The following is a 27,629-nucleotide window of genomic DNA, read 5'->3' on the forward strand; positions in this document are numbered from 1 at the left end:
AGGATTGGCTGAGTACCCCCGTCCTAGCTGAGAAGAGGTTTTTGAAATGCTGTTTGTGGGCCTAGTCCCATGGAATTCCCCACCAAATTTGACTGCCTAATCTCTTGGTAGATTATATTTATGAGGATCCAGTTCCCTGACTGGAGTCTCCCTGATCAGAGAAGCTGGCCCTAGCATTTGAGAGCCTGTACATAGATGCCAGTCCATCCATTTCTGGGAGGCATTGATCTATCAGTCCCATATTTCCCATTGTGTTGAAGTCTACCATCCCCATGGCCCTTGGTTCATATGAGCCAGTGGACATGGGGGCGGCAGAGTCCATGGAATTGAAGGGATTAAAGTCTGTGGTGCCAGGTTTCCTGAGGTTATGCTCAGGGGTTTTATCTCTCCCATTTTACCCCATCTCTTTCAGCCCCTATTTCCTGATGACATGCCAAGATCTGACCTTTTTCTCCTCTATTAAGGTCTTACTGGTCTCTATGAGTTGTTCTTGCATGTCTATCTGTCTATGGAGCCTGTCATTCTTTTCACAGAGAGCCTCATTGTCTCTCTCTGCTTCCTGCCTGAATTGGGAGTATTGGGCCAATTTTTGGTGCAGGAGACTCGCCTCCTGAGTTTGGTCCTTACTGGTCTGATTATTCTTTGCCAGAGCATTCTCCACCCGCCTGGTGTGCTCTAACAGCTTTTCATAATCCATTTGGATTTCACCAAGTTCCTGAAGGGCCAGGTGATTTTCTTCTAACTTTGTTTTTAAATGACTGGCTTCCTGGCCTAATGCGTCCCTTTCCTGAGTTAGAGTGCCCCTTTGTGCAGCCAGGTCATCTCTCTATTTGTTGAATGCACCAGCTTTCTGGCGCTCCTCATCAAACTCTGCTTGGGATTCTATAACTTTAATGATTCATTTATTATTTTCCCCTTTTAATTTGTCTATCTGGTCTTGTAAAACGACCATCTGTTCTACACAGATTCTATTAAAAGTTAATTGTTGGTCCAACTTTTGTTGACTCTGCTGTAGAGAGTCCAACATTTCCTGACACTCTTTTTGCAGTGTCCGTACCTGGGTATCTTGCTCTGCATTCTTTTGCAGCAAGAGCGTCAGTTCTTCTTGCAGTTTGGTGGCATACTGCCTAGCCTCTGTTTCAGCTTCTTGGCTACTCTGAAGCCTTTGCTCTGCAGAGTCCAGATTAGTCTGGATTTTCTGCGTTGCTTCCCCTTGCCTCTTTGTGAAGTCTACATTATCTGCGTATTCTTCCTGTCTCACTCCTATGTGGAGGTACAGTCAGGCCGCTATTTTAGCAATTTTGCATTGCTCCTCTTTTATTTTAGGGGTCATGTGCAACTCACTGAGTGCTTGATGTGATGGCCCGTGTCCTGCCAGTTTTAAGGTTGGTTTCAGTGACTTCTTCTTTTATTCCCTGCAGCCATACCCATTCACCCCTGACAAACAATTTGTGCAGTGGGTTTTCCCTTGCAATATTGATTTCCACTGGGGTCGTCATTCCAGAAATATTAATTTCCTTCTGACTTATCTCAGGGTTACTTTACTTTTGAAAACAGGCCCAACTGCTTTGAGTATTTTCTTTTGAAAAACTGGGGGAGTTATGGAGGTTTTAGTAAAGGTTGTTTTTGTAAAATAGGCGTGAGAATTGGAAACAGAAATGCACTTTTGAAAATGACAAATGGGTTTGCTTACACTAGGGGATGACTATGAAGACGCGAATACCACACAGGATCTTACAGTCACTGGATCAGCGTGACCCACCCGATAAGGAAACTCGACTTCTCCAGATAAGAAAAGGGTCAGCGCAAAGATAGTTCTAACAATACCGGTTCTGAAGGAAAGATAGGATGGGTCTGAGATAGGGATAAGCCTATGTAAAGTACATCTAACAATACTAGTTCTGAATGAAAGATAGGATATGTTGGAATAGGGATAAGACTATGCAAAGTACATATGCTATGGGACACAGTTCTTCCTATTTATACTCACAAGATAAGTGTTTAAAATGGGACCGTCAGCTCTGGTCAGGATTGGGTCTGGTCTAATAAAGACAGCACATCAGGCACGGGACTGGATCCTCTAGGCCGGTCGCCGGATTGGCACAGGATCTGCTCTCCTAGTCTGTGGGTATTTGGATCTGCTGGATGGCGAGTTCCTCAGGCAAGCCTAGTGGTGGCAAGCCAGAGAATTTCTGGATACTGGTTCAAAATGGCCTTCTCACACCACACAGCGCTTTACTGAATGGGAGAATAAATTTGAGGTTTGGGGTCTTGCTGGAGATCAATAGTCTCTATTGCTGGCAGGAGATTTGGCATCTGGAAGAATATTTAATGTTGGATGTAGAAAGCTGGATCAGAGTGCTTCGCCAGAATCAGGAAGGTGGCTGGATCAGGGAGTGAGTCCCTATGTGTTGTCAGCTGTCTCTATTTATGCGTTAAAAATGAAATCACAAAGGGGTGTATGGGCCGGGTTAGCTAAGCTTGCCCCTGTGTAAGGTGATTGGGTTAGAGTCTACTCTCTGCTTTGATAGGAGGAGATAAACAGAGTGTCATCTTTATGGTATAATTTTATGATGCTGAGAATCCACCACTAGCCACTGGAACACAAAGTTGAATTTTGGCAAAATACATATTTACACATGTGCAACCTCTATAAAAATCACATACACAGACTGCATATTTTATGGAGTATCTGCTCATCAAAATCTCGCAGCTGTAGGATCTGGTATCAACTTTCTACAGAATGTTGTCCTTTTCGCTATGTACACAATGTCCAAATGTTATGCAAATTTCCACAAATGTGCATGTTTAACATAAGGATATGCGTGTAAATTTTCACAATTCTAACAGTAATACATTTAGCATAAAACCACATATCTTAAAAAGTGTTCTTTGTTCATGTTTAGCAACAGATGGTCGCTTGGCTCCGCCTATTTGTGTCTCCCTGCAGTCCAGGAGCATGCTCCTCCTTGTTTGTTCCTTCCAGAGGCCATTTACGACCCTCTTCACACTTCTAGTTTCCTGAGCCACAGCTTTGTCATTGTTCTTTTGCTCTCTGTAGACAAGATTATCCTAAGATCTCTCCTAACCTGTAATTCACACCTCCCAGTGAGTTTCTGCTTAGAGGAAGGCCCTCCTTCTAGGAGAAAAATATGCTTTCCCAGTTTTTTTTCAACTTCAGCCAAGCTAATTACTTCTTAAACCTAACAAAACCCACATTTGTTGCATCACATACAAATACATTTCTTTCTTGGCCTTACAATCTGTGGAACTAAAAACACAACTAAAATATGTATTCCTTTTTGGCAACAATCCTGTTTATGTTTGCTAATTCAGCAGACTTTTGAGTTTTAGGTCATTTTAAAGCTGCCTTAGTACTCCCCTGACAGCTGGCATTCAGGTCACCCCGGGTACTGCACCCAGATTTTGGCATAGAGGCTGTCAGTTTTCAGACTTTGTATGTTTCACAATGTTTCATTTGATATGTGGATTTTAGCAGCAGACAAGATTGTGAATGTTGAAAAGTGTTTTGTTATAGGCATTTTGGAGTTTTTGGCAACAAAACAAATGTCATTTGTATGCACATTTTTGGGTTTCATTTGCAAAGTGCTGCTTCTCTCTCTGCACTCTGTTTGCTGGTCATGGAGCCCACTGGCACATTTTTGCAGTGTGTGCTCTATGCCACTGCACATGCACCATGGGTGGCAGGTTGTCCATCCCTCTTTTTGTGTGCTGAAGCACATGGTTTTTGTAGGTTTTTGTAGTTTCTTGGCACACACAATGGTTTTTCCGCCATTGTTGCTGTTTCTTTCACCACAACTGGCAGAGTGATGCCGCATAGCATAGCGGAGTGGGTCAATAAATCCCACAGTTGGTTTCCTGAAGATGGTAGTCTGTAAATGGTTATCTTTTGGAATAATCTTAACATAAAGGAAGTTTACCTCTGGTGTCCCACTTCTAGAGTAAATTTTATCTTTGGGTTACAACTATTTAGATCATCGATGTATCTTCTCAACATTACCAGTTTGGGTGACCATATGGGATTGTCCAAAATGTGAGTAGATTCAATGTAAAACATGAAGATATTGGTGTAGGCAGGAGCCATCACTGAGCCCATGGATGTGCCTGAAATTTGTAAATAATATTGCCCTTGAAATCTGAAGAAATGTTTGCAAAGGATCATCTTTGCCAGTTCTATCGCAAACACTTTATTGGATTGAAAATATTCCTCTTTTAGTAAGAGCCACTCTAACGCTTCCAATCTTTCCTCATGGGGTATGGATGTATACAATGATTGTACATCCAATGTGAGCAGAGTCCAGTCACTTTGTATCTGGTCCATGTTGTTGAGTGAATGTGTTGTATCTCTGAGGTTTGTGGTTGTTGACTGAATAATAGGTTGTAGTAATTTGTCCAAGTATTTTGAAAATGGATCAAATATGCTCTCTGTTGCTGCAACGATTGGTCTGAATGGAGGGTTCATAAGATTCTTGTGGACTTTTGGAAAGCCACAGAATACCGGTATTATTGGACTTTTATTGATAAGAAAGACCTTAGTTTTGTCCGTGATCTAGCCTTTCGTTTACGCTTTGTTAATGACGCCTCCAATCATTAATTGTATTTCTTTGGTTGGATCATTATCCAAGGTTATATAAGTATCTTTGTCTTGTAGCAATGTTAGGCAACCGTTCTTGTACATTGTAGCATCCATGATTGCAATGGCCCCACCTTTATCTGCTGGTTTGATTTCAATTGTTCTATCCTCAGAAAGTTGCTTCAATAGTTTATGTTGCTGTTTTTCGTAAATGATGACTTCTTGTATTCATGTATTTGATGGATTTCAAATCTTTACGTATTTTCATTTCAAACAAATCTAGGGCCAAGTTTTTTACACTTGGACTAAAGTTACTCTTGGCTTTGATTTCTAATGTGTCAAATGTGGTTGATCTTTCTTGTTGCGGAGTAATCAAGTCAAAGAAACCTTTCAGCCTCAATTTCCTCATCAATTTGTCCAAATTAACTTCTTCATTAAATAGATTGGTGTTGTTTGTAGGTACAAATGATAATCCTAGGCTGAATAAGTCTAGTTGTTGTTTAGAGAGTGTTTTGCTTGAAATATTCACAATCAAGTTTGTGTTGTTTTCTTTTTGCTGCAAAGATTTCTTAACCCCTCTTCGGACCCTCTGCCATCTAAAAGGAATTGGATGCGTTTCTTCTTGATTTCGAGGTGTGATTTGGGAAACAATCTCTCCAGTAATTATCCCTGATACCGATGGTAAGGCCAGTGCCAGATCTCTGCTTTCACTAGATGCGTCACTCGATGGATCAGTGCTCTAACTCTCCCTCCTTGGGGGTCTGGCCGGTGTAAATCTTTTCTCAGGTTGATGTTGTGGCTGATTTTGTTGATAAAATTCTTACCATGAATATACTATATCCCTGGAGTAATCTAAAGTGTCTCTACGGAATTTTCTGATGTCACTCTGTTCTAAGCTGGGTGGCTAATTGACAGTCTTTATATTGTAGAACTAGCAAGAAAGTAGACTGCTACCACGATCGATTGCAATCAACACAGGAACATACTGTGAAGGAAGCGAAGGGATGTGCAATCTGGCGCCAACCTGAAATCAGACTAGAGGTAAGCTCTAGAAATTGGTACTCGCTGATAACATAAGGAAGAGACCCAAGATAACCTATATTGGTGATTGTAGAAAACAGTATTGAAATTAATGCAATTTAAAGTATTTTGAAACACAGTCATCGATGAACACATACCCATACCTATATTACAGGATTGGTCTTGAACAGTCCAGATAAGCTAGTCAAGATCTGCTACATGAATTTGGCATAACCCCGTAATGCAGATTCCTATAATTCAGGTAACATATTAATACTACTACTTATTTATCGGTGTCAATTAATTTTGGCCGACTATGAATTATTTACCATTGAGTATTATATGTATTAATTACAGGCGACATTGAACCAACCAACCAGAGAAAGAATAACCATCACTTCACACTGGGATAGGATCTGATGCAAAAAATTGATGTTATAATATGAAACCATTATCAGGCAAAGAAAAGTCTGAATGAAATTAAATCACATTTGTGAAATTACTTTTGTTAATTGTACATTAGGATATGTTGCTCCTGAGGAAGAGAGACTAACTCTCGAAACGCGTTGAGCTTTTTAGATTTTTGGAATTTAATTTTGTGAATTTTTTAACCACAATTTTGTTGGAACCATAAGAATGTATGTATGAATTTGGCAGACATGAGATGTATGAGAAGAACATACATATATATATAAAATTAAATCATGATGATGATATTTAATAACTCGATTTCCTAAATTGGTTACTATTATTTCTTAATAAATACAGTGCACAAATTGTGCATTCAGTGAATTCATTGAGAATAACTAATTAACTCATTCATAATTAATTTAACTGAACAATGTTACTATTAATGTTGACTGGACACTATTGCCAGTACTTATAGGTGTGCAGAGGATGGGAGTGTCCCTAGAGTATGGTCACTTCATTTACCTTATTTCTTCTTTGACTTGTGATACCAGAGTCAATCATTATCCCCTGCACCCTTTACATTCTTGAACTAAGAGAGTCTGGTGGCTCTAAAAACTCTGAAATGCTTTACCGAAAAGTACTTTCAAGATAATGGTGTGCTTTATCTCCAATTTTTGTTAAGTCGAGCTATCTTTGTCTGTTATGTTATGTTATGTTAGTTTGCATTTTTATAGTGCCTTATGTACCATTGGTATGATCTCAAGGTGCTGGTAGGTTGAACGCCCTCGGAAACCGTAGTTCAAGTTAGTAGAGAGAGAGAGAGAGAGAGATAGAGAGAGAGAGAGAGAGAGAGAGAGAGTCATAAAGTGTGTGTGAACACCGGATATGTGTGCAGCAGCTGTAGCATTCGTGTGATAGCTGCTTCTTAGCGGTAGGTGTGGTGGTTGGGAGATCATCAGTATGTGTTAATTCTGGCAAGTTGTTATCCAGACCGATTCTGGCTGCATTAGGCCTGAGGAGAACTGTGTAGCCAGCTGTGTTTAATTAGGATGATGGGGAGTATGAGGCATGTGATGGCATGAGAACAGCTATACCGAATGTGACATAGTAACGCTGTGTTCTAGTTGAGTGGTGGTGTATAGAAGAGAGTAAGTGTGGAGATGTGATATGGTGGCTTACATTAGGTGCTTCAGATCGAGCACACTCCCATAGTTCTATGCACTCCAACCATTTCATGCACTCCAAACCATTCCATGCACTCCAAACCGTTCCATGCACTCCAACCGTTTGATGCACTCCAACCATTTTTTGCACTCCAATCATTTTATGCACTTCAACCGTTTTTTGCACTCCAACCGTTTTATGCATTCAAACCATTCCATGCACTCTAACCATTTTTGTACAGTGCCAATTGCGATGATCTGAGTATACAGTCTCCGGATGCAAAGCGCCTAAAAGGTGATGTCGCCATTCTGTGAAAGCATCCTTAACCGCCAATAACTCTATCTCAGTGACTGTATAATTCCTCTCATATGGCGTAGGTTTACATGAAAAATATGCCACTGGATGGACCATCTTGGTCTCTGGACATTCTTGTGATAGGACAGCACCGACCGCGATGCTAGAGGCATCAGCCTCAACCAGAAATGGCAAAGCAGAATTAGGATGTTGGAGTATGGGTGCAGTAGGGAAATCATTTTTCAGAAAAAGCAATGCTGCCTGAGCAGCATCATTCGAACAAAACGATGTCTTAGAACTGATCTAGGCAGTAAGCGGTGCTACAGCAGCCGAAGATGAGCGGATGAAATGCTGGTAAAGATTGGCAAATCCCAAGAATGACTGTAATGCTTTAGTAGAATTAGGAGTAGGCCACTCCTGTATGGCTTTTACATTGAAATGGTTCATCCTTACCCCATGGCTGGTAATGTCGTAGTCCAGGAATTCCACCTCTTGTGCATTCAAAACACATTTCTCAGCTTGACATATAGATGATGTTCACGTAACCTTTAGAGCACCGTGGTGACATGTATTATGTGTTGTCGAATTGACGGAGAATAGATCAATATATCATCCAAGTAAATGATAAAGTATTGGTCTAAGATGTCACTGAATATGTCGTTTATGAAGAAGTAGCGGGTACATTGCAGAGGCTGAATGGCATATACGTTGGCTTCCATTCATCACCTTGACAGATTCAAACCAGAATATAGGCTCCCCGGAGATCCAGCTTGGTGAACACAGCTGAGGAACCCAACTGATCCAAAAGGACAGAAATCAATGGCCAAGGATATAGATTATTTACTGTGATGTGTTAAGCGCTCTGTAATCAATACAAGGACGCAGATCGACTTCCTTCTTGGGAACGAAGAACAGGGGAGACGCTGTTGGTGACCTGGATGTCTGAATGAAGCCGATTTGCAATGCCTTGTCAATGTACTATTTAAGAGCCAAGTCCTCCTTTTTTGTTAAAGAATAAACCAGACCCGCAGGGATCTTGGCCCCTGGAACCAACTCAATAGGGCAGTTATAGGGTCGTTGCGGAGGCAGTTATTCAGCCATACCCTTGTCGAATACATCTGAAAAAAGAGCATACTCAGGTGTTATCAAGGCCTTCTCACTTGCTACTGAACCAACAACCGGAGCCATTCTTGTCATGGCCAAACAAGACGACCTCCAGGCCACTTCCACATTATATTGCCATTTCCATTAGTCTACTTACATTTGTTAATCGACTTGAGGTTTTCGGTATCGACTCCTCCTTCAATCTGACCACTTCACCCTCCATCCGCAGAGCGCCCGTGGAAACAGAGCAGGGATTTCTTCAAAGAAGGACCTGACCACAGACTTGATTCTTCTTGCAAGTTTATTTCTATCAGCTGCTCTCCACAGGAAACTCTGTGATCTTCCAGCTAATGGCGGAGGATGCTCGATAGTCCAAAACTTTGGAGCCAAACTAGTTTGGATCTTTAAACCCTCCTCTCCTACCACGTGTGTATATGGCCATTTAGGAATGTGCATATGCAATGGATGGGAACACCCGAGAACCATTCTGAGACCAAATAAGGGAACCAACTCAGGAAGATGGCAAAGTACGTTTTTATTAATAATTATCTAAAACATGGAGGTTACACAAAAATCAACAAACGGATGCTCAGTCTCTCATTGATCGCCACACAAAATATAACTTTTATACACAAAATGCATCAGAGTGAAGTCATACTATGTGGCAATAGTAATAAAAATCCTATCTAGGGTCGGTGGGATTGATTAAGGGAGACATCTAAGTATACTTTTCTATGGTAGTTAGGAGTCTTATTGGCTGTCCGTTATCAAGTGGACAACTTATGCCTACCTCTATAAAACATGTAATTTCAGCAACATTAGATACACAGTTTCTCATTGGTATTCAAACTATAAGGTCCTTTGTTATATAGACTGATATAATTGGTTGGCATGCTAGTGCCATGTCTGGAACATTTGGTTCAGTTAGCAGCACGTACGTCCAGATCCAGGTGCAAGGAGATAGGGCATGTAACTACCTCCCCATCCAATTAGTCCAGCATCTCTCATCACCCATGGCTTTTGCCATGAAAATTTCTTTTGTACTTGGCCTTGCAGAACATCCTTTTCTTTGAGAATGAACGGGAGTGAGGGCACTCGCTATCGTGCCTGTAACTCCAAGTTCAAACTCTATTTCCATTGTTGGCTCGCGTGACAAAAGACCATGATTTGGTCCATTCTGCACCTTTTAAATGCTCTAGATGAATTAGAGTTTGGCATCCTTTGTATTCTATCTTGCAGCTTAATGTGAGAAGGTTCGTCCTCTGCATACTCCTTCTTCAGAATAGATAGCTGAGCTTGGTTGTCTTGACTGCAGGCCAGACATCCTTGTCATGCAGCTCTATGAGCTTGCTTATTCTTGCTGCAACACAGGTTTCCAATCCCGCTTCATGGGTTCTGGCTTACAAATTCATGATACCAATGTCCAGTTTTCTGTGAAATGGTGGCTTTGCCTGCATTCTATTCACTACTCATAGCTAGCTTCTATGGTGACTTAATCTACCTTGCGTTTCAGCATCTGTACATTTGTTGAACGGTTGTTTTTCTGGAGCACTTTGTGCACATGTAATCGTCTTTGTTTACATTGGAAAGCTCACTCGATTCTTCAATTCATCATTAGTTTCTTCAGGATCTATACATCATCTTCAGCCGGTATCTCAGGATGTTGTGCACACTTCTTTATGACGTCATTAATTTGTTGGTTAGCTTCTTTTCATACTTTCAGGTTTTTCCTCCTGTAGGTTTTCATCATGTTGAGGATACACTCGATAGGGTTGTCTCAATGGGTATCTTCTTTCAAACACTCGCTGCAGTATTGGTATTATGGCTGGTGTTAGGCACGCCATGATCTCGTGTCTCCAATACACAGGAGGTAGGGGGGCGGGATCTCCTGCAGATGCACACAGCTGCTCCTCTACACCAAAAAGAAACAGTCCACACTATCAGAACACTCCTATAACCAAAGAAAAACATCAGATCTGCATTAATCAGCAACCTAACCAACTACATCCCATTTTAAAAGAATGACACATAGAGAAACGACTCTAACCCTACTAGGAGGCAGATACCTGAACACCCTCCCCTTCAACCTGAAAACAGAACCCAATGACAGGAGGTTGAAGCGACCTGAAACTTTGGCTCTTAGAACAAGCTATTTCATCATTTAGGCAATCATTAACTTTAACCTCAGCAAGGAGGAACCATCTCCTCCCGACACGATTTACTTCACCTTCATGCAATCGACTTGCAACACCCTGCATTTGACCCAGGCTGACCAGCACTTCCTGGTCACCGGATTAAGCAGAATAATACCTGTTGTCTCTACGATTACCTTCCTTCACCCTGTGAAAGGTTATCTGATCTGTCCCGTGTCAGCCATCACATCAATGTATGCATCTGTCTAGGGCCAATTTGACCTGTAGATGTTATTGTGCATGCTAGACTACACGCAGCTGTTTCCTTTACATCTTGTTTTGCACTTCCTGTTTCCACTTGAATGTTACACCCTAATGTGTGTGATAACATGGTGGGCCTGGAACCTCAACCTATGTTTTGTCGTTGTTTGCTCCTGTATGTATAACAACTGCTTGGCACTGTGTAGCGGCATTCCTGCAAATTGGTTCTCTATAATTCTTTCAAATTAAATTAATACAAAATTCAAAAATGTGTTTCATTTGCTTACCAAGGGCTGCGCCCCCAAAATAGAACGTTAATGCTGCACCCTTTAAGAACAATGTGAATATTTGGCCATTTTCCTTTTTTTGCCATTCCTCTATTCAAGTCGTATAGATGTCATGCATTGAGTGGAAGTGAAGAAAAGTTAGCCAATAATGGAATGACATGCAGACACAAGTTATTTGCACATTACTTGTGATTATGTCAATTTGTAATTGGTTATTTATAAGACGCGCTTAATACGAAAGAGGTTTCTAAGCAGGGTCCTCTAAGACGAGCGTGTTGCCACTGAGCCATACTAACCTTGTAATCGGGTATGGGATTCGGGCGACAGGCCTAGCACATGCACAGAAAATTTTCTGTCACATGTGCTGTGATTGGCACCAGTGCAAGTACCCGTCTGGGTATGTTACTCCAGCATGGCCAATAGTTCAGTGTTTTGTCTCTCAAGAATGCATCTCAAATCTTGCCCTGAACTCATCAGCCCTGGAATGGAGAGGACAGCAGCTACTACTCAGGGCCACCGATGCAATACAGTAATGACAAGCAGCCGCCCTGGGCACCACCAGCCCAGTCGCACGAGAGAGAGGAGAGCACAATGTTGGCCCTTGCTTCATAAAATATGAGCCATTGCCCAGCATGGACTACACCAAAATGGTACTTTGCTTGGGAAGAATGCACTCTTTTGTCGGTCCTGCTACTTTTGTATTGAAGGCTGCTGAGCAGTCCTCCAGCTCATAGTGGTGCACAGCTCAGCTAGGATCATGGCCGCTGATATAAAGCAGACAGTCACCGCAGGCTTGACCTGTTGCACACCCAACTAAACTAAATCCGTGGGAAATGTTGTACCATGCTGGCTGCATTATCACAGACACTATGGAACATATTTCACCCCGTTCCTTTGTTACAGGGGGCCCAGAACATGGGATCAAATAGGCCTCTTTCTACCCACACATTGGGCACTCAGTAGCCTCGTCGCAGGATCTTGTCTATCACCTGGGGTGGGTACAGGTTCCAGCGATACATCTATACTTGATGATCCTAGGAGACATGTACTCTTCTTTATCCATCATCTCTGCCAGTACAAAATAGGGTTTCCGCTATTAATGGAGGCGGGAAGGTACAATTTCCCTGGTGGGATATAGGCTGGAATCCCCATGCCCTTGAGTAATTGTGTGTTCTTCATGTCTGGTATTAGTGAAAAGAAGTGTGCTTACTCTTCAAAATTACCAAAATCATCATTTTCTGAAGGAAATTGTACAAACCCATTTTCGGCACAGTTTTGCAATGTACTGGGTCTTCTAAACAATCAGTGGAGCTTAGATAAAAACTGATGGAACCATACTGAAGCAGCACAAACATTCCTACGCGTCTTTGCACCTGGGGCGCTTCATCGGAACAATTGTTAATTGAACAGAGATTATTATAATTTGTAGTTATTTATTTATTTTTATTTTGTGCTTTTAGCCAAATAGCTTTTTGCACCTCAAAAACCAACACACACAGAAATAAAAACATACTTAAAATCGTAGCATCTCAATAAAAATGTACATATGCATAATTTTCAAATCCCATATGAATAATAAAAAACCCCATAGCTACATCTAGAAAACACTCACCAATGACAGTTTTTCAAAATGTTTCCAGTTCAATTATGGCCATGTTATCCCATTGCTGGCAGACATTTTTGAACTGTTAACCATGTACGATATGCTGCTGCCTAAAAACGTGATGACTAAAGACTGCAGCATATAGTTTGCGGGCCATAATTGGTCATTTTCCAAGCCACAACCAATTATACAGAAAGCACCATATCATCGCCTATAATACGCAATGAATTTGGGACAATTTATCAAACTATCTCTTGATGTCTCCCCCTCTGAATTACAGAGGCGACATTTGCATTTTTCTAACTCCAGTGCCTGCCCTGCCCCGGTGTATTCCAGGACTGGGAGCATGTTCAAACGCAAACACACAATGAAACGTCAGAGCGTTGGGCAGCAAAGTTGTGTTAAATAGGCTCGCAGGACTGCCAGCATGTAGCCCTGAGTGGAATATTCCATGTAGCGTCTCATGTTGGTCAGGGCATCTATGTTGTTAATTTTTAAGTGGTTTTTCAAAAAATGCCAACTGCATTTATTTCTGGGATATCAATGCCCTGGTCAATAAGAGGCTGGGAAGCAGCCCTTCCAAGTTCCTCATATGCTGTATTGTTTCCCCTTTCTCTGCTACCGCCTTCCATGTGATCTGACATAATAGACATCAAGGCGTCCCCTAGCACACGCCCATGCATAAGCTTAAAACACAGCTTGCTGCTGGCGTTCTTCCAAAGCGTGTGCAATGAAGTTAAGCCTAGTTCTAAGCGGATCGCCTCCACCGGAACTGATATAGGCAAGCCCAATATGGTCCCGAGTACTTTCCCCGCCAGTATCTTAATCTAGCTTATGTTCTTCTCTGGCACAGTTTCAAGGGCATATAAAATACAAGGTGTTGTGCTTGTGACGAATCAACTTCTGGGGCACCAGTGGTCCAGAGATGAATATCGGTTTCTATACCATCAATCACCCCCACACCTCTAATACACCAGAAGGGATCCGAACAGATTGGAATAGAAGTAAATTATAAGACCTCCTTGTCCAATTTTGGTAATGTGGATGGAACGGCAGGCTTATCTCCGCAAGGTCCTTGATCGTTGGTTAGTTGCATCACAGCCAAAATACAATTACTACCCAATGACAAAAGGGACTGTCCAGTCAAGGTTGTATATAAATATCTGCTTTATTATTACTACAACAGACAGTTCTAGCACACTACAATTACAAACCACACTGTAAAGGAACACAGAGGACAGACAGTTTCACAAAGGAAATGGATGCACTCTGGATACAGGAGGCAATCAGTCTTACTGTTCAAAGTTATTTGGTTTCAACACCAAAGTGGCAAAGGGTCGTAACTGTCTCTAGGGGCCTTCAGAGAAGGACCAGGGGGGGGGCAGAAACACAATGTACCTGGTGATGAAGAAGTTCTTGGTGCTGGACAGCGTCAAGGCAGTTCCAGGGTGTTTCGCATCCCGTGAAACAAAGTTAGTGGTGGGAGACAGCTGCGGGTACTAGGCGGCAGACAGTTTGGCAAGCCAGGCTGGACCGACGTCTGCAGGCTGCCCGGCATAGCGGCTCAGGGCCAAGAATCATTGTCTCTGTGATAGTTGGCGGATCTGGAATGCTGGTCGAGGCGTCTCGGATGACTCTGGGGACTGCAGCGTGGCAACAATCAGCGGTGCAGCCAGATGCGGTTTGAGGACTCGCTGGTCTCAAAATTGTCCTTAAAAAGATGGACGATGGATAATGCTTGGGTGGCACTCCTAGCTTCTTCGCAAGGGCTTGTTTCCTTTCAAGGCAGACGGCCCAAAGCTCAAGAGGGCGTTAGCAGGCAACAGCCTTGTCCTTTGTCCAGAGATACTCCAGCACTTCCCACCTAGGAAGCTTGCTGTCAGAACCTAGCAGGACACGCTGTGTGCTGGCTGGGTACCATTCTGGATCTACTGGACGGGTCCTCTGAGTCCGGTATCTCCTTCTGTTCCCTGGGAAATCTTTAGGGGAGGGATCTTGCTTCCCTCTTGGAACTCCTGGCCTTCCTTGACTGGCGGAAGATGTAAGGTAGACTGTACCTTCAGATCGGGTCAAAATGAGTCCTTCTTCTTACTCCTTACAAAGTCTTCAGGTGATCTGATCAGTGAGGGGCTCAGCCCTCTTTTAAAGCCAAACGGGCCCAGTGATTGGTGCAGGCCAAGCCCACCTTAATGAACCAATCCTGGGTCCCCACCAACAATCTTCAGTGATGCTTCAGGTCAGAATAAGGGCGCTTGGCAACAGACAGTGGAAGGATGACAACATATACTTCTAAGTCCCACCCATCTTCCTGTCTGCTGTACATCAAAGTTTCTCCCTAATTAACTGAGCCCCGTGTGGTGCTTGATCACAACATGGGCCTCCTTTGAAGTAGGGGTTTGCAGGGACACTTTCATCTCCTACAGTTCACATATTTGCTTGCTCTGAAAGGAGTGATTCCAGAAAGGAAATTCACTGCCCTTTCATACCATGGAGGGGTGTGAGTACCAAGTTGAGACATTGCATTACACAGAGGTGTTGGTCTCTGGTCTGCATTGTCACTTCCTGCACCCAAGCCATCCCTGAGGCCAGCTAATTAATAATCTGCAGTATTCGCTGCCACCAGCAAGGTGTAACAATGGAGATGCCAATCCATGGGGCATTGAAATGCTAATCAGGCTGCCCACGGCCAGAGGCTTTTGATGTACCCACAGCTGTCAGGTGTCAGCTACACATGACATGGGAGGGCGACACTGGTAAACTGTGTCCTCCCAGAGTACATGGCTATCTTTCTGCTGTGCAGTGAGCATGGAAAATATGTGCAGGAATGGCCCCACATATGTTATGGAGGTTGATCTCCCCTCATTCATTTTTTTTAAATAAATCAAAAATCAAAAAGCCCAGGCGAGCGCACTCTCCCTGTGCGGATGGTCGAATTCCTCCGAGTACTTTTTGTGTATATCTCTAGTAAGGCCTCTACTGAACCTCCACGCTTAACTTTACATAATTTCTCATCACCTGCCAGTGAGCAAATACTTTAGTATGCATAATTTCTTAACCCTGGGATGCTGTGGGGTAGGTGTAGATCAGGGAGTCTAAGTTGAGGTATGAATTAAACCTCCAGTTTAACTTTATCTATATACCAGGCAAAGGGAGAACTGCATTGTTTCCTGTTCACTATGGTCATTATCTTTGTTTTCTTGCGATTTACCCCATTCTCATTCTCTTTTGCATGTTCCTGCAATCTCGTCATTGTTCTTTACAGGCCCACTGGGGTAAGTTCTAATAACGGTATCGTCCACATAGCTTAGCCAACCTTTGCTTTTATTGGACACCTTTGTAGGAACATTTAAGCATTTAAGCAATTCTCCAATTCTTTGCCCATATCACACACATATATATTGTCAAGAACGGGTGCAAGAACGCAACCTTGTTTCAGTCCCACCTTGTCCTGTTAGAACCAGTTACTGCTCCATCTTGTGATGTTCTGACTACCACTCTAGTAATTGTGTACAAGGCCTGAATGAAATATAACAAATCCGGATCAATGACCCATTTTCACAGCCTCCTTCGGTTTACACCATCGAAGGCGTACGAGACATCTACGAAACAAAGATATAGGCAGCTGTTCCCTCTGCGACTTGATTCTGCCACCAGCAGACGTAGGGCTAATATACTGTACATTTTTCCACTCGGGGTTCTGAACTCCGTTTTTTGGGAACTTAAGATCTTCTTTTCAGCTACCCATTTTTTCAGCTGTGTTAATAGTATTTTAGCAATGATAAACTCCTAACATCTAGCATTGACAGTAATCTAAAGTTGGTACGTTAATGGCTGCACGTTTGGCGTTCGGCGTGTCGCTGATGCGAGAGGCTGGTACAGGCACATTGGTGACTTTGATCATTTTGTACATGCCCTAAGATAGGATAGTCACGCGACCCGTAGCGGGAACTGAGTTTGTACATATTGATGTATTATTTGATCGTTGAGTAAGGTCTGCTAGATCCGTGTTTAATGGGTTTTATTTTCACATTGTTACAGGCACCGAGCTTCTGTTTCACTGTGTCTGTAGGAGATTGAGGGTCAGCTGGCTGACATACAGCACTGAAGTATTTTGCTTCTCATGGTTGACTTTGACGGTAGGTGTAGAAACGTGCTACTGAGGATGTTATCATTATTTAACCTCACTTTTGCCCGTGCCTTTCCTTACTGAGCGATATATCTATTTTTTCAGTTCAGATTGAACGTGGTGTTCCACAAAACGGTTCTGGAAGGGCCGTTACCGACAAACTTCTTTTCGTCCCAATAATCATTGGGGACAGGTAGGTGGTATTGAATTTTGAGTGATAATGTATTAAGTAAACCCAGTGAATGTATGTGAATTTTGCACCCTGACATCCTAATGTGATCCTACTGCACACCTCCACGAGGGAGTTCGTGATTACTGCATGGCAGAGATTGGTGGTGGTCCTCACCTATTTAAGGGTATATAATCTACAATGGGATGGTGAGGGGACATCATGTGCACCTTTTCGATACCTTTGGAATGAAAAATCGGGGTCACAATGTAGTGAACAGGGTAGTTTGTAAACCTGTGGCTTGTTGAGCTTTAAGATGATTGGCCCGGTGTGGGCTTGTATTATTTTTTAAACCAGTGGCATGCTATAATATAATGCAAGATATGTGGTTTGTTTATATTTACAGTTCGGCTCCTGAAGAAGGGGATATGTTCCCTGAAACGGGTGAGCCTCGAATAAACAGCTGGACATTACAAAAAACTTTGTAAAAGAACATTGGTGGATATTTGTGTATTGAATGTTTCATAGAAAATGACTACATGCTCAATCATATGCTTTAGCTGGCTTTCCAGCTTGATGGTGTGCAGGGCACAGGGGTGTCCAGAGATTGTACGTATTTATTAACGGCTTTGTGTCGGGGCTGTGATTCCTCCCCTGCACCTCAGCTCGTGTTATATACACTACACAATCTTTGCTTAAGATTATTGAACTTAATGTGTAGTGTACTTGATAGATCAACCTCTAAAGGCTGAAAGTCCATTAGCACCCTGGAAGGGGTCACTGGCCAATTAGAAAGCTCGGAACGCGGGCTGTATTGTACGGTACAAGCCTGCATTCCGAGCAGCCTGGGTGCTGCTGTCTAGCGCCCCGTCCCTTCCCAGTTTCTTATTCCTTCCCCTCCCTCACCCTCACCTCTTAGCACCTGGACTGTGAACGAGAACCCGGTGCTTGGCCAGGCAGAAAAGGTATGTTTCTTTTTTTTTTAAGTTTCATTAATACACTCCCGTGTAGGTAAGTGTACGGGTCCTAATGGCGATATTACCCTCAGCAACAGGCCGACCCTGTCGGTAACGGCACCGCTGCTCATGTTAAGTGACTCTCGCTTCGCTCGGGTTATTAACTTGGGCGGCGGGTCGTTACCGACAGGGTCGGCTCGCCGCTTCGGGTAATATCGCCTCAATATGGCCGTGCCATGATTCATATATGTGATTTCACTTGCCACACAGATGTCAGAGGGACGAGCCTAATTAATCAGTAATAATTTAACCAGACTTATCCTTGGTTTGAACAAATTTGACCACACTTCTCATGCTCTGCAATCCCTGCACTGCAGAGCAATCTTTAAGACATTCTGCTTGACTGACACCCAGGGAATACGGGATTCCGTGGCCCAAATACCCATGGAAACTACAACCCACTTCAGGACCTGAGATCCACCTAAGATTAAAACGGCCCTCAGGCCTCATTCAACATTCAAGCTGAAAGATTTGAGAGGCAGGCCTTGGGTGTAGTTGGGAAAGCTAAATGGAAAAAGTGTTGCCTAACATTGAAAATGCAGCAGAGGCGAGTGAGGTCAATGGGGCGTGGGGGGGGGGTGGCAGGGGGCAGGTGGCTTGGGAGAGGTAGAAGGGGTCTCCTGCCATTTATTTGCCTCTTCTGTATGAGTGAAACTTGCCCTTCTGCTGCCCATGCATTCGTGCAGCAGTAAGCCTAATTTCTTTCTGATGGGTGGAGCAGGGGAGGGGGGGGGATATGCAATAATCCTTCCTGTTTCGCACTGAACATGATCTTTCATTAGCCTCCCACTCCACACTCCCCTTTAGAGGTTTCAGCGTACTTTTTATGTACACTCGCAATATTACACTGTGATATCAGATTTAGAGCTGTGGGTGGACTAGCACATTGAGATAACTACATGCCACAGAGACACCCCCTTTCTAGTCCCTTTTTAGCCCTGTATACATCCCAACAGTTTAGAGTAATGGCTATTGGGGAAAAAAAAGACCAAACTACTGCTGCTTGTTTACACTATGTTGGCATAATATGCAGATAAAAAGCTCTTGCGTTGTCCCCAGCGAGGGTTGAGATGCTCAAGTCCTGTCTTTCAACACATTTCATTTGGTATTTGTGTACAGTACGTGTAGTTTTATGTTCAGACATAGCTAACACTGAGTTGGTCTGCTATTTACAATTCTGTAAAGGAGCAAAACTGCTGTAGCGAGCAGTAGACAAAAGCATGCTCCTGTTATTGAAGAGAATTGCATCATATGACGGTGCTGCTTCTATTTTATGGATGTAGACTGAAATGGAAAGCAGATCCAGTTCCGGGAAAGCAGATAAGTGTTCCGGGTATATGATGGATGAACATTTGAATGTAAGGCTGAATCTGATCTGGGCATATGAAGGTGTTCCTGGCATTTGATGAATGTAAATTGAAGGTGCTCCTGGCATTTGATGAATGTAAATTGGAACGTTTGGCTGAACCTGGACATATGAAGGTGTTCCTGGCATTGGAACATTTGGCTGAACCTGGACATATGAAGGTGTTCCTAGCATTTGATGAATGTAAATTGGAACGTTTTTCTGAACCTGGACATATGAAGGTGTTCCTGGCATTTGATGAATGTAAATTGGAACGTTTGGCTGAACCTGGGCATATGAAGGTGCTCCTGGCATTTGATGAATGTTAATTGGAACATTTGGCTGAACCTAGACATATGAAGGTGTTCCTGGCATTTGATGAATGTAACTTGGAACGTTTGGCTGAACCTAGACATATGAAGGTGCTCCTGGCATTTGATGAATGTTAATTGGAACATTTGGCTGAACCTGGGCATATGAAGGTGCTCATGGCCTTTGATGAATGTTAATTGGAACATTTGGCTGAACCTGGGCATATGAAGGTGATCCTGGCTTTTGATGAATGTAAATTGGAACATTTGGCTGAACCTAGACATATGAAGGTGCTCCTGGCTTTTGATGAATGTAAATTGGAACATTTGGCTGAACCGAGACATATGAAGGTTAAATATAAGGCAGAACCTGGACATATGAAGGTGGTTCTGCAGATAAGTTGACAGGGCATATTAAGGTGTCTACAGTATATATGTTGGTACAAGGACATTAGTAAACAAGAGTACTTAATGAAACCCTGAAGCTGGTGCTTCTAGACACTCCCAAGAGAATTTGATAATCACTTGGAACACCCTTTTTAAGTTGTCCTATAGGGCCCCCAAATAATGTTACACACCCGTTCATGGAGCAGAACTTAAATGCAACCAATTTTTGAAATTACCCGGGTCTGATAAAGAACACAGGGCATACCTAGTTCGTCCCTAGTTAGCAGCTAAATATTCTGCAGGGCTAGTAGTAAAGAACACAGAATCGGCAAGTTACTATTATGGGCACTCGAGATTCAAAGCCCCCAAGTCCTCAGCCCATCTCAAGAAATTGTGCAGTCCAGTGAAAGAACTCTGGGGGCCTGGAAGTGCTGCTGGATCTTCCAGAATTAGGTCTCCAACAGAGTGTGGAGGCCTGATGTCAGTGAGGACACAGGATTATGGGAGGATGATGTGAGTAGTTTTGGCTGCACAGTCAGTGATGGCAGAGAGTAGTGGGGCCTGATGCCAGTGGTCCTAGCAGTGCAGTGGAAACCCGCATAGTCAGTGATAGGAGACAGTCATAGAGGTTCAATGTCACTGGTCCTGAGAGTGCAGCTGGCACTGCCACCGTCAGTGATGGCAGTGAGTCGTGGGGGCTTGATTACAGTGGTTCTGGCAGTGCAGCTGGAACCCTACAGTCAATGCAGGCAGAGATTCCTGGGGCCTTGTTCCATTAGTCTTTGCAGTGCATCTGGGGCCCCTTGTAATGGATTGTCATCTGTGAGGGTGTGAAAGCCCTAGCTCATTTGATTTTTATTAATATAAATTGATGTGGGTCATATTGTTTCTGAATGAGAGGTCTGCTAATCAGACCCCCTTTCATAGAGGTTCTATGAATGAACTATAGTGTACACGGGTACCTTCGCTAGGACAGCACCCTGGCCCCATCAATCCCAGCCATTCAGTGGCAAAGAGAAGGTTCAAAGATCACATGTCCATTCCTGACTGCTGCAGGAGCACAACATTCTTGCAGGCAGAGGTTGCCTTTTATTCTTCTTTTGCACCTATATTTTAAACATGTATATTTGTATGTCTTACTCTGGTGACACATACTTCTTTAAATGTAAGCCAGGCCTTATTTTGGCATAGTGACTATAAAGAGCACACATTTATGCAGCAACAGCAATTTGAGTTAACACTGGTGTCAGCTCTGTGAGAAGGGCCCCGTTATGACAGAACTGATGTGGATTAGTGTCTGGTCTAACTGTCTCTGCTACAACCATGTGGGACAATGGCCAGATGCTGCCTCTTTAAATATCCTGCAGGACGGGCAATATCTTTCACTGAGGCACAGGAACATTCCCCAGGAGACCTCCTGGGAACTAGTAAGTTAAAGGAAACACTAACATAACAATGTTACTCTCAAACCAGTGGGCTGCCCACATGAATCCCTTTGAAGTCATCAGGCATAAGAGGGGGAATTAGCATAGCCAGAAAGAAGATGTGGGCTGAGAGAGAAGGGTATCACCATCTTGATTTCTGATACAACTCTCTTCCTCTTCCTGTCCTGTCCATATCCTGCAGACAGGGCACATTGTGTTTGATGTCATAAGGTAACAAGCACTTGTAACAACAACATGGATTTGGCAATTTATAGCGGGCTTGCTTTCAACAAATTCCATGTGACCTTTTGCATTTACAAGGAGAGGGGCAAACCCTCGTTCTTGAGTCATCTCTGAAAAACAAAAACAACTCACTGCAACTCTTTTGGGGATACACTCTATCCCAAAGTGCTCTGCCAGGGCAGTGTAGACAGAAGGAAATGTAGGAAGTTTTCATTGCCTCAACAGGAGCCTAGATTCTGCTTTTGGCATTTCATAACTGTCGTGAGACAGATGAATAAGTAATCTATAGCATCGGCCCCTCCCCTGCCTCCATATTGAAGGAACGAGGGGAGAGCATCGTTCATGGAAATTGTCCCCTTCCTGCTGCCGTATCATGGAAGTAAAATGCAGTATTTGCTCAGACAACTGTACCAGTCTTATCCTGAAGTAATTGGAGAGGAGGTGAACCTGGTGTGACCCGGATGTCAAAGTAAATGACGTCCCTGTTGGAGCTTGCACACGTAGACGCATTAGTCATGAAGCAGATATACATCCACCATGAAGCTACACAAACTATAGGTCAAACTTCACTTAGACATGTAGGACTGACTTGCGCCCAATGGGTTACAAAACATATACACTCCATACGCTGACACGTAAGATGCACGAGAAATGGACATTAAAGCCTGCTTAAAATGTAAAAGGCGCAACACGTAAAACAAAATGGACAGCAAAGCTACAGATAAGTGAATGGAAGGTACTAGGGGAGACGCAGAGCCTGCAATTAGCTAAAATCACTGGGCCGAGCAACATAGAAGCCAGCTGCTTAACCCCTGCCATGGTTACAGTAGAAAGGGGAGTCTTGGGCCGGCACCGAAGAGAACAGAAGATAATGCCCATGGGTGAAATAATTCCTCTTAGATTAAGTCCAGTAAAAACAACTCATTGAAGACCAGATGCTCATTAATTAGGAGAATGGAAGATAATGCCGAAGGGCAAAACCTTTTCTCTAGAGAATATGAAGGGTAAAGACCCCATTACCCAAACAGACAAAAATCCCAGTAAAAGGCAAGCAGAATGATTCAAAATGTGGTCTCGCCACACATGACCTAGAGTTGAAGACAGTGCCTATTCATCAAGGCAAGGTACAGGAATGCATCTACCAGCAACTCCTTAAAGGTTCTCGGAGCTACGATATGGGACAAGGTTAAGTTCAAAGCTAGACGTCATGGCTCATGGCTTAGAGAATTAGAGATGGTAGGTTTTAATTGGGAAAGTGGTCTCTCTTGATGTCTCTCCCAGTACCAGTACAGTTACTCATGTGTTGATGGTCTGCCAAATAATCAAGGTTGGTGAAGTCCACGCCAACCAATCCTTGGCCTCAATTCACAATATCTCATAATTAATGCACCAGCCAATCCCAAGTTAAAGAAATGACCTCAAGTAACATTATCAATTTAGACGTGGTTCCGGGTGGTGCCATCAGATATGGCATAAACAATAAGAACACTAACCCCTATATATCATATAAGTAGAATATTCCCATAACCAATCTAATAACTAAGTTTGTCATACCATGCCGATGACGACGCGTTTGCCATTTATAATCTGTTACTGCATTGAAAGAGTTGAGAGCTCTGAGGAGTGTTACTTATGGCTGTCCCTGTTTTATAGAACTGATAAATAAAACAGACCTTTGTCATTTACTTTGACTCTTCCATTTATTGGGTCTGGGATTCTCTAGCCTGCCTGGCCTGCTTAAGGGCTTAGATGTCCCACCCTTTCATTACATTTGGTAGCAGAGCGGATGGTTGACCAGGACCCCCGGAATTGTTGTATCTTCCCGTCACAAGCCCGATGACGGCAGAGGTGACCCGTGAAGATAGCAAAAATCATGCGTGAATAAAAGACAGTCGTCAGGAGCCTCCTTGGAGAAAATACTGCCCAATCCCTGCGGGGGCACCCCGCAGGGCAGAAGGCAGGTGGCTGATAGGGGGAACAATGATACCAGGGACCTCGGCTGATCCGTGGAATGTAAGTATAGAGTATTGACCTGACAAATGAAGTTCATTTGCTGTTATACATGGGAGTGATTGAGGAAGTGAATAGCCTAGGACAAGGGTTCTGGAAAATCTCTTAGTAAACCCCGGTACAGGGCATTGATTATTGGTCATCCTCTGATGAGGACTATGGAAGACTTCTTGATAAACCCTGGAGGTGGGATGAAGAAAATACAGGAGGTTACCTTGCTAGGAGAGCAGGAAGACGGCCGTGAACTTTGGGGATTGTACACTGTTGTGTCATCCTGTGGCGTGCACCAATATGTGTAAAGATTGCTACCGCCAGCGGAGAAAATGAAAAAGTGGGTCCAGATGGAAGAACAAGACTTTGTGGATAGGTGGTTTATATTGTAGAGCATGGAGTTTTGGTTTGGATCCAAGGAGAGGAGTCCTGAGCAGAGGTGGCGTTTGGAGGATGCACCTAAATTGGTGGTTTTGAAGCTGAAAGGCGTGAGGAAAGGTGAACAAAGTGGTTTACAATTAAGGATAATAGTGCTGATAAAAAAGAGTGAAGAAAACGTGAGGAGGGGGAGTGAGAAGTTAAGAAGGGTTCTTTACGGTACGTATCAGCAGTCAAGAGCCTTACGTGCCAGTATGGGAGGAGACACTCCTCTTGTGCATTTGTGCAAATCTCTGCCAAGGTACAAGGACAAAACCCAAAAGTACCATGCCCAGTGGGTCACAGTGACAACAGATAAGATGTTCTTGCCATGGCCCCAATAGGTCAGTCTTTTGAAAGCAGGGCTGCAACACATGATCACATACTTATATGCTGCATATAAGGGAAATACATAGCAGAAGAGATTGGCCATTTTTGAGATATGGAAAATGTTGTATGTTCCCATTGTGAGCCCAAAGACTGCGGAGGTGACCCGTGGAGACCAGAAAAATCACATGTGAATCAAAGACAGTCGTCAGGAGCCCACTTGGAGAAAATCATGCCCAATCTCCACATAGGTGCCCCGCAGGATGGAAGGCAGGTGGTCGATTGGGGGAAGAATGATATCAGGGACCTCGGCCAATCTGCAGAATTTATGTATAGAGCATTGACCTGACAAATGATTTTTTTTCCCTGTTATATATATGGGAGAGATTGAAGAAGTGAATAGACTAGGACAAGGGTTCTGGAAGATCTCGTAGTAAACCCTGATACAGGGTATTGATTATTGATCATTGGTTATCCTCTGGTAAGGACTAGGGAAGACTACTTGATAAACCCCGGTGGTGGGGTGAAGAAAATACAGGTTACCTATATAGGAGAGCGGGCAGACAGCCACGAACTTGGGGGATTGTACATTGTTGTGTTGCCCTGTGGGGTGCGCTCATATGTGTAAAGATTGCTGGAGCCAGCGCAGAAGGTGAAAAAGTGGGTTCAGTTGAAACACCAAGACTTTGTTGAAGGTGGTTTCTATTGTAGAGCATGGAGTTGTGGCTTGGACCCAAGGAGAGGAGTCCTGAGCAGGTCGGCGTTTGGAGCATGTGCCTGAATTGGTTGTGTTGAAGCCAACAGATGCGAGGAAAGGTGCAGAAAGTGGTTACAATTGAGGATAATAGTGGTGATAAAAGAGACTGGAGAAAACGTGAGGAGGCGGAGTGAGAAGTTACGAGGTTTTTTTTACAGTAAGTATCAGCAGTCAAGAGCGTGAAGTGTCAATATGGGAGACACTCCTCTTGTGCACTTGTGCAATCTCTGCCACGGTACAAGGACAAAATCCAAAAGTACCACGGGCAGTGGGTCAGGGTGGCAGCAGATAAGATGTTCCTGCTCTGGCCCCAAGAGGGCAGTCTCTCAAAAGCACTGCTGCAACACATGACCACATACTTACATGCTGCATATAAGGTAAAAATTGCAGAAGACATTGGACATTTTTGACAGTTATGGAAAATGTTCGGGACGAGCTGGAAGATCCACCCCAAAAAGAGTGGATGCTTAGCCAACATAAAGGAGAGGGCATGGCGCCCTTGGCTCCACCTCCCCATGGCATTGATCCACCCAACAGAGGGCAGGGATTCTACCCACTCAAAGAGTTAAAAGCAGCCGTCAGGGTATACTAACCCCACATATGTGCCACCCGCTTGTAGTAATGAAGATGTCAGTAGTGGAGGTAAATTAAGCACCCAAAATAATTTTCCCATGCGCCATGAATACTGCGAGTTGCAGGCGAGGTTAACTGAGGCAGAGCAAGACATCCAGAGACAAAAAGGAGAGCTAAATGACAAGGGGGAAGCAGCAATAACTCCAAAAGAGTTGGTGGGAGGATGAATATTACTTAAATTGGACGGAAGAAACGTGGAAGACCCTAAGGATGAAAATGGGGAAGCTAAGGGAAATGGAGGAATTAGAGGGACAGCAGAGAAGGAAGTTAGAAAAGGAACAAAGGGAATGGGGCAGAATAATGGAGGTAGTGGAAGAAAGGGAAAGACAGCATAAGGCAAACCAAGAAAGATAGAAGAAACGACAGGAAGAAATAAGGAGGAAGTAGAAGAAAGAAAAAAGGAGAGGGAAGATAATGAGAGAGAGTGAGAGGCAAAGAGAAGTAGAAGAAAAGAAAGCAAAGGAGATAGAAGAAGAAAGAGAAAGGCAGATAGTGTGGAGCAGAGAAAGACAGCAGAAAGAATTTCAGAGGCTCCTTAAGGAGTGCACACTGCACGGGAAGGTGAAAAGTTTGGGACAGTAACGGGCGGAAAAGTGAAATTTAGAGAGGCACCCTCGAGAGGTGGAGGACATAATGAGGATTAATACTCTTCCAGATGAAGATGAAGGAATGGCAATAGGCAGGAGGATTGGCGACCTATATAAGAGCAGAAGGGACAGTGGGGATAACCGTAGGATGAAAAGGAGTGTAGTAGAATCTTCATCCAAAGTGTCGAGTTTACTGGACCAGGCGCTGAGTGAAATATATTGGACAAACCCTCCGAAACTACTAGACTTTCAGGGCAGAGAGGTCGAAGAAAGTGATGACAATTGTAGGACAATATGTTCAGATGAAGAGAGGTATGGAGAGGGAGCAGGACAGGCCCCATCAATGGGAGTGAATTCAGAAAGAGGATGAGAGTGGTTAGATTTAGAAGAACCAGAAGGAGAGACAGCCGAACCCACAGCGTGCCCCAAGTGGCCTTATGAACGACTGCGTACTGTAGAAGAAACAACCCCTTGCACAAATAGATTAAGGACATTGCCAGGATGTAGGAAAGTGAGCATGACAGACACATTCACCAAAATAAAAGTTTTCTGAACCCTGAGATAATTTGGGACTGACACAGTTCCCATTGTTACAGAAGGGAGGAGGGCAGCCACAATACATACCATGGCCACAAATGGACAAAGATAACTTTAAGATGTAAGCTGACAATGTTGACATCGGGGACGGGAAAGTGAATTTACGGACTAGAAAGAGTGACCTCAGGGATGACACTGGCAGTAGGCAACAATAAAAGGTTCATCACAGCCACCATTGGGAAGGGCTGATGACATTTGGAGATGAGCCGGGTACCCTGGGGTGACCGCGCAAAACACATCTCATGATAGAGCCCTGTTTAATAACTGTAGGGCAGCCGTATGGAAAGTACTCTGAGTACAGAACCCTGGCACATCGGACATGAGCGCAATCATGACACACAAAATGTGTGATGATGAGGACCCTGTTGCGTACATTCAGGAAATTCAAGAGCATTGGTGTCTCGAAACACGAGAGCCAT

The 27,629-nt window shown here is 43.5% G+C and overlaps 1 long non-coding RNA gene across 1 annotated transcript; it reads left to right on the forward strand.

Annotated features, from left to right (window-relative positions):
- Positions 1-5,535: 5,535 nt before the first annotated feature.
- LOC138493312 (uncharacterized) lies at positions 5,536-17,629 on the forward strand. The gene is made up of 4 exons (XR_011276370.1): positions 5,536-5,635; positions 16,909-17,006; positions 17,102-17,189; positions 17,572-17,629. It is a non-coding gene; the product is annotated as an uncharacterized lncRNA (long non-coding RNA).
- Positions 17,630-27,629: the final 10,000 nt, after the last annotated feature.

This window comes from Ambystoma mexicanum, chromosome 10 (genome assembly GCF_040938575.1).
Source record: "Ambystoma mexicanum isolate Mex_15411 chromosome 10, UKY_AmexF1_1, whole genome shotgun sequence".
NCBI classification, from domain to species: Eukaryota; Metazoa; Chordata; class Amphibia; order Caudata; family Ambystomatidae; genus Ambystoma; species Ambystoma mexicanum.